We start from the raw sequence: 8,796 nt of genomic DNA on the forward strand, positions 1-8,796 counted from the left end.
GATATATGCTTCTGGCCACACTGAATGTCCATTTTGGCTGACGATAGAGGCCCCACGTATATCTGCCTGTACCTTTATGCAGGGAGAAAAGAAAAGCTGCAGGAAGTAAACAGAGCCAGAGACCCTGACAGCACAGAAACTGAGCAGGAAGAGCTGACAAGACAATAAAGAGTTTGCAGGTGTCTGTAAAACAAAGGCTGCTGCAAAATAAATCTCTTTTGGAAAGGAAAGGCATATAGCACATAGTTATATGTTAAAAGAAATAGCCTGGCAGTAGTGTAAACTGGAAATCTGTCCCTTGAAACAGAAAGACATAGAGCTCTCAGGGCACTGCCTGTGATGGTAAAGATGGTTGAGGGGGATGAAGAGTAAAGCAGGTTCAAGTGGGAGAAGACCTCCCTGCCAAGGAAAGGGAGAGGTGGCATTGGTGAGAGATGCACACGAGCAAAGGCAGGAAAGCGGGAGAACAAAACAGAAGGCAGCTTTGCAAAAATAGCTGCCAGATAGAGACGGTGGACTGGCAGGGAAGAGTGTGTCTGTGTGCACATGCGGCGGGGGGGCTGCGTTGAGTGACAGCTTAGCAGTAGTTTCTGCAGACAAATCGTTTTGGAGGTTGATTAGTGTGTGTACCACCAGCTGTCTCAAAGCTGAGGAGTTTCAGGTTCTGCCTTTAGAGAGACCAAGAACAGCAGTTTACATCAGATCCTGTCCTAGAATAGCATAGGTAGCAGCATGAGACTCAATCATTAGTCAGGAAAACGCCTCCTCTTTGTGATCCAGATTTGCCACCAGCGGAGAACAAAGCTAGATAAGGAACTGAGTACCTGTCTGCCAAAGTCAGTGGGAACTACAAAGGGACTTCAGCTGGCTTTGGATCAGGCCTTTATAGAGGACAGAACACATAGGGATACTTGGAAGCGGGACATAGGATTTAATAGTGCTAGTTAAAGGACAGACATAGAGGTATCTAGTAGAAAAAGATACTTATTATACATAATTTTGGAGGTTAGTTGTGCATGTCCTGTTATGCTCGCTCTGCTCTACCTTTTTTCACCCACAGGGCATCAGCCTGATATCAGCCACACAAAGCAAACTGGCCATTTCCCATCAGGGGAAGTATCTGACCACAGAATTCCAGAACAGCTAAGGCTGTTCTGAGCCAGCGCTCACAGCCCAGAAGATCAAGCGTATCCTGGGCTGCATCAAAAGAAGTGTGACCAGCTGGTCGAGGGAGGGGATTCTGCCCTGCTACTCTGCTCTTGTGAGACCTCATCTGGAGTGCTGTGCCCAGTTCTGGAATCCTCAACATAAGAGGATATGGAACTCTCAGAACAGGTCCAGAGGAGGCCACGAAGATGATCAGAGGGCTGGAGCACCCCTGCTATGAGGACAAGCTGAGAGTATGGGGCTTCCTCAGCCTGGAGAAGAGAAGGCTCTGGGGAAAACTTATAGCTGCTTTCCAGTACCTGAAGGGGTCCTACAAGAAAGCTGGGGAGGGGCTTTTTACCAAGGGCATGTGGTGATAGGATGAGAGGGGAGCAGTTATAAATTGGAAGGGAAAAACCGTAGATTAGGTAATAGGAAGAAATTGTTCATGATGAGAGTGGCGAGGTACTGCCCCGGTTGCCCAGGGAAGTTGTGGCTGCCCCATCCCTGGAGGTGTTCAAGTGCAGGTTGAATGAGTCTTGAGCAGCCTGAGCCAGTGGGAGGTGTCCATGCCCATGGCAGGGGGGTTGGAACTGAATGATCTTTAAGGTTCTTTCCAACCAAAACCAATCTACGAAGCAATAATAATAATCATCACCATCATCATCATCACCATCTAGACCAAGCCCACTGTTTAAAGCATACTAGGGAGAGCAGGTTGCTCAGGGGTCTGGCCAGTTGGTTTTTTCAATAGCTCCAAGGATGGAGTCTTCACAACCTCAGTGGACAACCTGTGTCACTCTTTGACCATATTCACCATAAAAAAAATCATATGTTTAAACAGAATTTCCTGCCCAACTGTGCCCATAATGCAAAGTCTAAAAATGCGTTCACATAAGGATGGCCCATATTGGTCCACGTTACATTGGCTGTCTTCTCTTCCTCAGGACTGGAGAAGAAACAATTGGACAAATGGTCTCATTAGGAAAGGCTTAGTACTCAGGTAAGAGAACAGGAGAAAGTCTTGTGGTCAAAACATAAAAGATGGTTTTACAAATCACATGAGATGAGAAAAGGCCTCTGTCCATCACTCTTGAGGCAACATCAGCTGTCCACAGCCATCCCTGAGCAACTGTCCCTCATCTTCTGAGGGTGGTATCCATTGTGCTTTATAGAAAACACATTCCATCCCGGAGAGATAAGGCAAATAAGGCCACTGAACTATATATCAAATATTTAATTATAGCAGTATTTCCAGATTCTTTTCACTGTTCAGGTTTCCAGAGGAAAGGGGAGGAAGATGAGGGAGGGAAGGAAAAAAAATGCTTAGAAAAAAATTAAGTCAGTCTTTTTAGGGACTTATTATGAAACTTTCATGAGATTTTGCTCTGTGCTGTAGATATGCTGCATTCAGAAACACCACAGAAGTCTTTGAGTTTGGCTGTACTGTATCTGACTTCTTGCAAAAAGCTTGTTTGTCCAGAGAAACCACACACATACACACAAAAAAAGCAAGCTGCAGGAAGCACTATTTTAAGGATAGCAATACTTTGCAACTACACAGTTTGTCTTACTGTGTTCTTTTGCTCTGCAGTGAAGTTGACTGCATCACATTGTAAGTCTCCTATTAAACACTATAAATTCATGTCACCGGATGCACGCATATTGTGCTGTATTTAGCAAGGACTTTACTAACTAAAATGCGTATGTGAACTCAGAGTTATAATTTCTGTCACTCAAAGGATTATTTAACACAATTCATTTGGGCAAAATGGGAACAAAATATTGAAGACATACTGAAGTACAAAATTTCTACCACACATTATGTGTAATTCTGTCTCCTGTACTTCTGATTTGGATTGTTTCATTTACATATTCAGGTATATTAAATGTGCTTTTGGTTTCTAAGCCTAAGTAAGGAGAATTTTCTTTGCACAATAGGAAATGTTTCAGAACACCATGGAAACTTCTTCCAAAATATTGCCCGGCTCCAAGTAAACTTATTTTGTTTCCACATCCTTTATGATCTTGATTCCTACAGCCAAATGACTAGCTAAGTTTGTTTGTTTATTTATTTACTTACACATTTCTTTAATTAATTATTTTGGAGAACAGTAACATCTACAGTAAACCGGCATTTTGAAGCTTACAGAATCAAGTCCCACCAAAATGCATCTTTCCCTTATTTTTATGCAAGCTTGCCTCATTCTTCTTCCGTGTGTAGGACAAAGACACAGAGAGAAGGAAAAGGGAAAGGTCTGCAAAACTCTACTGAAGGAATAGTACTAAGGACAATCCATCCAAAGAACTGTAGCATTTTCCTGCATGCTGTGAAAACCTTTTACTAGTCTGCTCCAACTTGTTCCAAATACATAATCAAGCTGATAAACAGCTCTTGCTTGTTTTATTCCCCTAACTTTAATAGTGTTTCAATATAGCATTGACAAGCTTGTGCCTAGTAATTATTTAGAAGCTGCCTTGTGGTCAGGTTTTGTAGCTTATTTTTGCTGTTCATTTTGAATTGTCAACAACTGAAAAAGGGCTAATATTAAAATACTTCATCTAAAGTCTCTGTTCCTCTTGTTCACTGTGATATAAAAAGAACTGGAAAAAATATTTCATTGCATATTTATGCCTTTCAAATTCTCAGATTATTGAAGAACAGAAACAGAGGAACGAAACAGCATCCTCATTATGATGGTTCCTTTTATCATCTGGATGTTCAAATCAGACAGTGAGATGCATACGTATACCTCCTTTTAATAAATAGTTGCTCACTGTGTTTTACACATTACGTAGTGTCTGCTATAGAAGACCGGCACTTTGCACCATTGTAGGATTACCAGGGGTGAGATTTCAGATACAATTTAGTGCATGACTGGAACAGAGAAGCACAACAAGATTCAAGGATTGGAAATTGAAGCTAGAATATATTAAAGCAAAAAGAACTGTGTAAAATGCGAGGTGTGCTTAACCACAGGCATAGATAAACTAATGCCAGGTCTTCCTCTCTTCCATTTGAAGTCTTTCAATTAAGTTTGAGTACCTTTTACGAAATACTTGTTTTTCTTTAAAGCTCTAGCAGAAAAAAAAAAGAAGAGAAAGAACTCGAGTCACATTTTTAAAAGCCTCAGAAACATCGTAGCGGGACACCAGTCAGAGCTCTTGCATTTTGAGGACTGAATGCAAAAGGACACAGGCAAGGTCTTCAGCATGTTAAAAACACCCTTTCAAGAATGAAATTCATGGCACTTAGTTACATATTGCACAAGGATTTGTACTTCAAGAAGCTGAATATGTGATACTTAAAAGTCAACTGTTGCTGATGTCAAGAGGACATGTATCAAACTGCCACAGATCTGTATCTTATGACCGCAGAAAAGAACATTAGGGAAATCAAAATTCAGGCTGAAGCCTTCTGCACTAAGCAGCTGACATGGCCATCCTGATTTCTGTCTTCTGTACAATGGTACATGAATTAAACCCCAAAGTTGTTCTGTAGATAAGAACCTAAGAGTTGTAAGGTCAAAAGAGTAGCAAAAAAAGGACAAAGACTCATTTGTTCAGTGCCAGGGAGTCAACAGACAGCAGGCAGGTCTGCATACCAATTTCTGCGTCCTTGAGAGAACATTATTACTTCAAGGATATGCCAGACTGACTCACAAGAGACATAGTTCAATGTTTTTCTCAGTGTTTCACAAACTGATTTCACAAAGAATCCTCTATTGTATTCAGTGCTCCCCAGAGTAATGAGTTCCTGATCTCTTGAGCTGAAGTCCAGCCTCTTTATTGGTCACTTCTCTTTCCTACTTTGACCAGTAAGCCATTTTTCTCCATTTGGAATACCTTCTCATTGACAAAATACCAAGAGAATGAAAACACTAACATCTGCAGTATCTCCTTTACTAGTTCTTAATGTTCTGTGTAAATTTTCATGTTATTCTGCAGTTTTCCCTATTCACAACTGTTTTGATGTTTCTCCTTCCTCTTTTTAGGGTGTTTCTGCCCAGACCTCCTGCTCTCCAGTTGGAGTGTGTTCCCCCTTAATGAATTTTACTTTATTTAAGCTCATTCATGGTTCTTTCTGGTACTATACCAAGCAACCTTGTCATTGACCATTGACCAACATTGTCAGCAGTTTATTGCCACCTCTTCCTCACAGGAAAGATACATGTTTCAAAGAATATCTTATTTAAAAAAAAAAACCCAACAAAACAAAAAAATCATTGCTCTTGAAATAGAGGGAGAAATCATTGCTCTTTTGTCTCCAGCCACATCAGCGGTGGTGTTGATCACGGGCACTGTTCCTCAGTATGTTCCCACAACCTAGAGAGCAGCTTTAGCTTCCCTGTGTCATTTCAGGAAACGCAAAACTCTGTTTTATGGATAATTTTCCACTGGAAATGTGCCAACCATTACAAGAATTGATACCAACCACTGCACTAATCTATCATCCTGATATTGGAAGCCAAAATATCCTCCTTGTCTCCAATTGTGACTCCTGTTACAGATGTCAAATTTAGCATTAAATTCCCGCATTGCAGAGCTGAATGGAGAGTGACTTTTTCATTTTGAAATATACAGGTAACATTACTGCATGCACAAACAAGTTATACTTCAATTTTCTTCCTAAAGTACTTTTTGTTAGCAATAAGCCATTACCATCCCTTTTCTCCGAGGAGTTCAAACTTATAATCAGCATATTTAGCACCTGCACAGCTTTTGTTGCTTCAGCAACCCTTCTTCTCTCACTCCTCACCCCATACTTACTTTAATCACAAGTTTTACTGATTAGTACATGCTTTTCTCACAGTTATCTCTCAGATATCAAAGTCTTTTACCGTAACTCATGATTACCATTCATTACAGATTTACCAGCCCAGCAGGGTACAGGCTCAAGAAAGATTCATAGCATTGACCAAGATTCAGATCTGGAAAGCCAAATGAGTACAGCACATGGAGAAAAGAAAGGGAAAAACCTGTTCTTTTGATAATGTTTGAGATCCTCACAGATGTTCATAGACTTCATAGTAACAATGCAGGTGACCTGAAATGTGAAAGGTATAACTTAAACATGAAAAACTGAATATTATTCATTTGTGATCAAGAAACAAAGACACTAATTCTTATTTGCACCTCTTGCTAGGCTAGTCTCCACCCAGTGCTATGTCTAGAGTACATCACTTGAGTATTTGTCCCAGTGGCCCAATAATAGTTATGCACCAGAAGTAAAAGTTGGTGAATGAGGAATTCTATTCACTCACCAGGTGGAGTCTGCAAACATGTAGTCCCAGTATGCTCCCAGTCAGAAACACAGCTTTTGTGAGGACCCAGTAGTAAGCTCTGACCAGCAAAAACTGCATGAAATAAGATCACATACTTGAGAGATTTCTTCGATCCCCAGGCACAGGCACACCCACAGACAGGCAGATTTGCCCTGCCAAAACCAGCAGATTGCTGGCAAGAGCCTCTGAAGAGCCCAACAACTTTGTGAGCCTTCCTTCCCTGGTGTTAGAAATGGGTCCTGTACCAAATCTGACTGCCTGCAGCAAGCAAAGACAATGTTTTTGAGCAGGCATTCACTCAAGGCAGGAGCCTGATGTTTCTTTGGTGAAACAAAGATCTGAGAAGTATTTGCAGTAACATGAATGTGTCGAAGAGCTTTCTAACACAGAAGAGCAGATGCTGCAATTTCTGTCTTGTAGCCTTAGATAGTAGCCAAGATTTTTACAAGGCTGGGCAGGGGTTTAGGATGCCTCTGTTTTGGAAGACCTCTTAAAGAAACACAATCTTAAGAAAGGAATTGGTAAGAACAGGGAGGCAGTGGCATCCATCTCAATGCACCAGGGAGGGATCCCAGAAGCCAGGGCACTGGCTTGTATTTGTATTGTAAATTGTACCTATAGATGGCAAAACTTGGATACTTAGATCCGTTCCCTGAATGAAAATATTTTAAGAACATTCCATCTTTCTCCCACTTTAAAGAGTTAATTTTCTAGGAAGAATATTGGTATTTGATAGGAAAAGACCATTACTTCACAACAATTTACTAATATTTTAAGCAGACTATCCCTTCAGTTAGCTTAACTGCTCCAGGTACAAGCAGAACTGCAAGGAAAATTTACTGGAATTTTGAGTACTTCATATATCCTGTGACTGTGTTAAACATCTCTCGTGTTTTTTAAACACATTTTCAGAGATGTGTAGTCTAACAGAGTACAATTAGATTAATGAGATTTAAATTACACTAACAGACCTCATTAGGAGAAAAAGGTTATAAAGTCTTCAACAGTAATTCAAAGTCTCATGTTAACGTAAGAGGAAAAAGCTCCCAAAATTCCTCCCGAGTCAGTGAAGAGAAATAAGTTCTGTAGAGAGAGTCAGTCCAGTAACCTAATTCAGGTGACCTGATACATCCTCAGAGGTTCATGTCTCTCATAATCAACTCTCAATGAAGAATAGAGGTGATCATCCTGGAAAGAGGATAGCTTTTGTGGTTGCCCACAACTTTCCAGAGCTACTTACATACTTTAAGATTTTCACTATTGTTTTGAAAGTTGGTGTGGAAAGAGGCATTGTGATGAACTGGAAAAAATCCATCAATATGCTCATTTGACATAGACTAGTAGTGACCAAAGCAATTAAAAATGTTATTTTCCATATTTCATAAGTAGACTCCAAGAATTGTGGGATCCTAAAGGAGCTCCTAGTAAAACAGAGATCCAAATCTTGAGCCAGATTTCTTCTTGAATCTATTTGGATAAAGCATAAAAAGAGCCCATTATACCCAGTCAATAACAGGATTAACAAAAGCAAGGCAGAGAACAGGAACCACAATACTGAACTTGAAGCCTTCTCTTACATTCTGGGTTATTTTAAGGAGGTAAAGATTTTTTTTTTTCTATCGCTCTTCTTTGTAGCCATTACAGAACACTTAAGAACTGAGCAGGGAATTATTTTAATGATTGAAAGTTTTGATAAGCTGTTCTACAATGAGTAATATACTACCTTATAGAGGACAAAGCATGACAAATATTGTAAAAGGGTAGAGTTTCGTACTTAAAGCTTTAACATCGTATTATTGTACATCTATCGGTTCTTGAAGTCTCATGAATTCACACAGAATATAGTTACTTATGGTTAAATGGCAGCTATACGAGACTGAATATTCCCCTGTCTCTTTCCCAAATGGCAGCCTTTTACTCCCCTCTGAACCTCATCTGATCATCAAGAGCGCTCTGAGGATCAGGTACCACTTTTTCATCCTCCACTTTGGGATGTGGTATTTTGGGGCCCTTGTTCCACATTTTTGTGGCAGTTTTTTTCCCCCCCATGATCTGTCTCACAGTCGTCTGTCTTCTAGCAGGGAAAAGATAAAAGTCCTCAGTAGTTGGCTGTCATTCAGCAGAAACATCCAAAAAGCCTGATTGCTCCAGAATTTTTCTTCTGCACAGCCATCTGGTGAATGTTTCTTCTGACCATGATATTGCTGCAAGAAACTGTAAGAAACTGGCCAATACCCCATTTTAAGGGCCCTTCTCCATTTAGAAAGAAAAGATTGTTATAATTTCTTTGGTACTGTTAAGATCTTTGCCGTTCAGTTTGTAGTAGAATCTCATTACGTGAGAATCCTGGGAATCTTTCCATCCT

This window comes from Cuculus canorus, chromosome 5 (genome assembly GCF_017976375.1).
Source record: "Cuculus canorus isolate bCucCan1 chromosome 5, bCucCan1.pri, whole genome shotgun sequence".
NCBI lineage: Eukaryota > Metazoa > Chordata > Aves > Cuculiformes > Cuculidae > Cuculus > Cuculus canorus.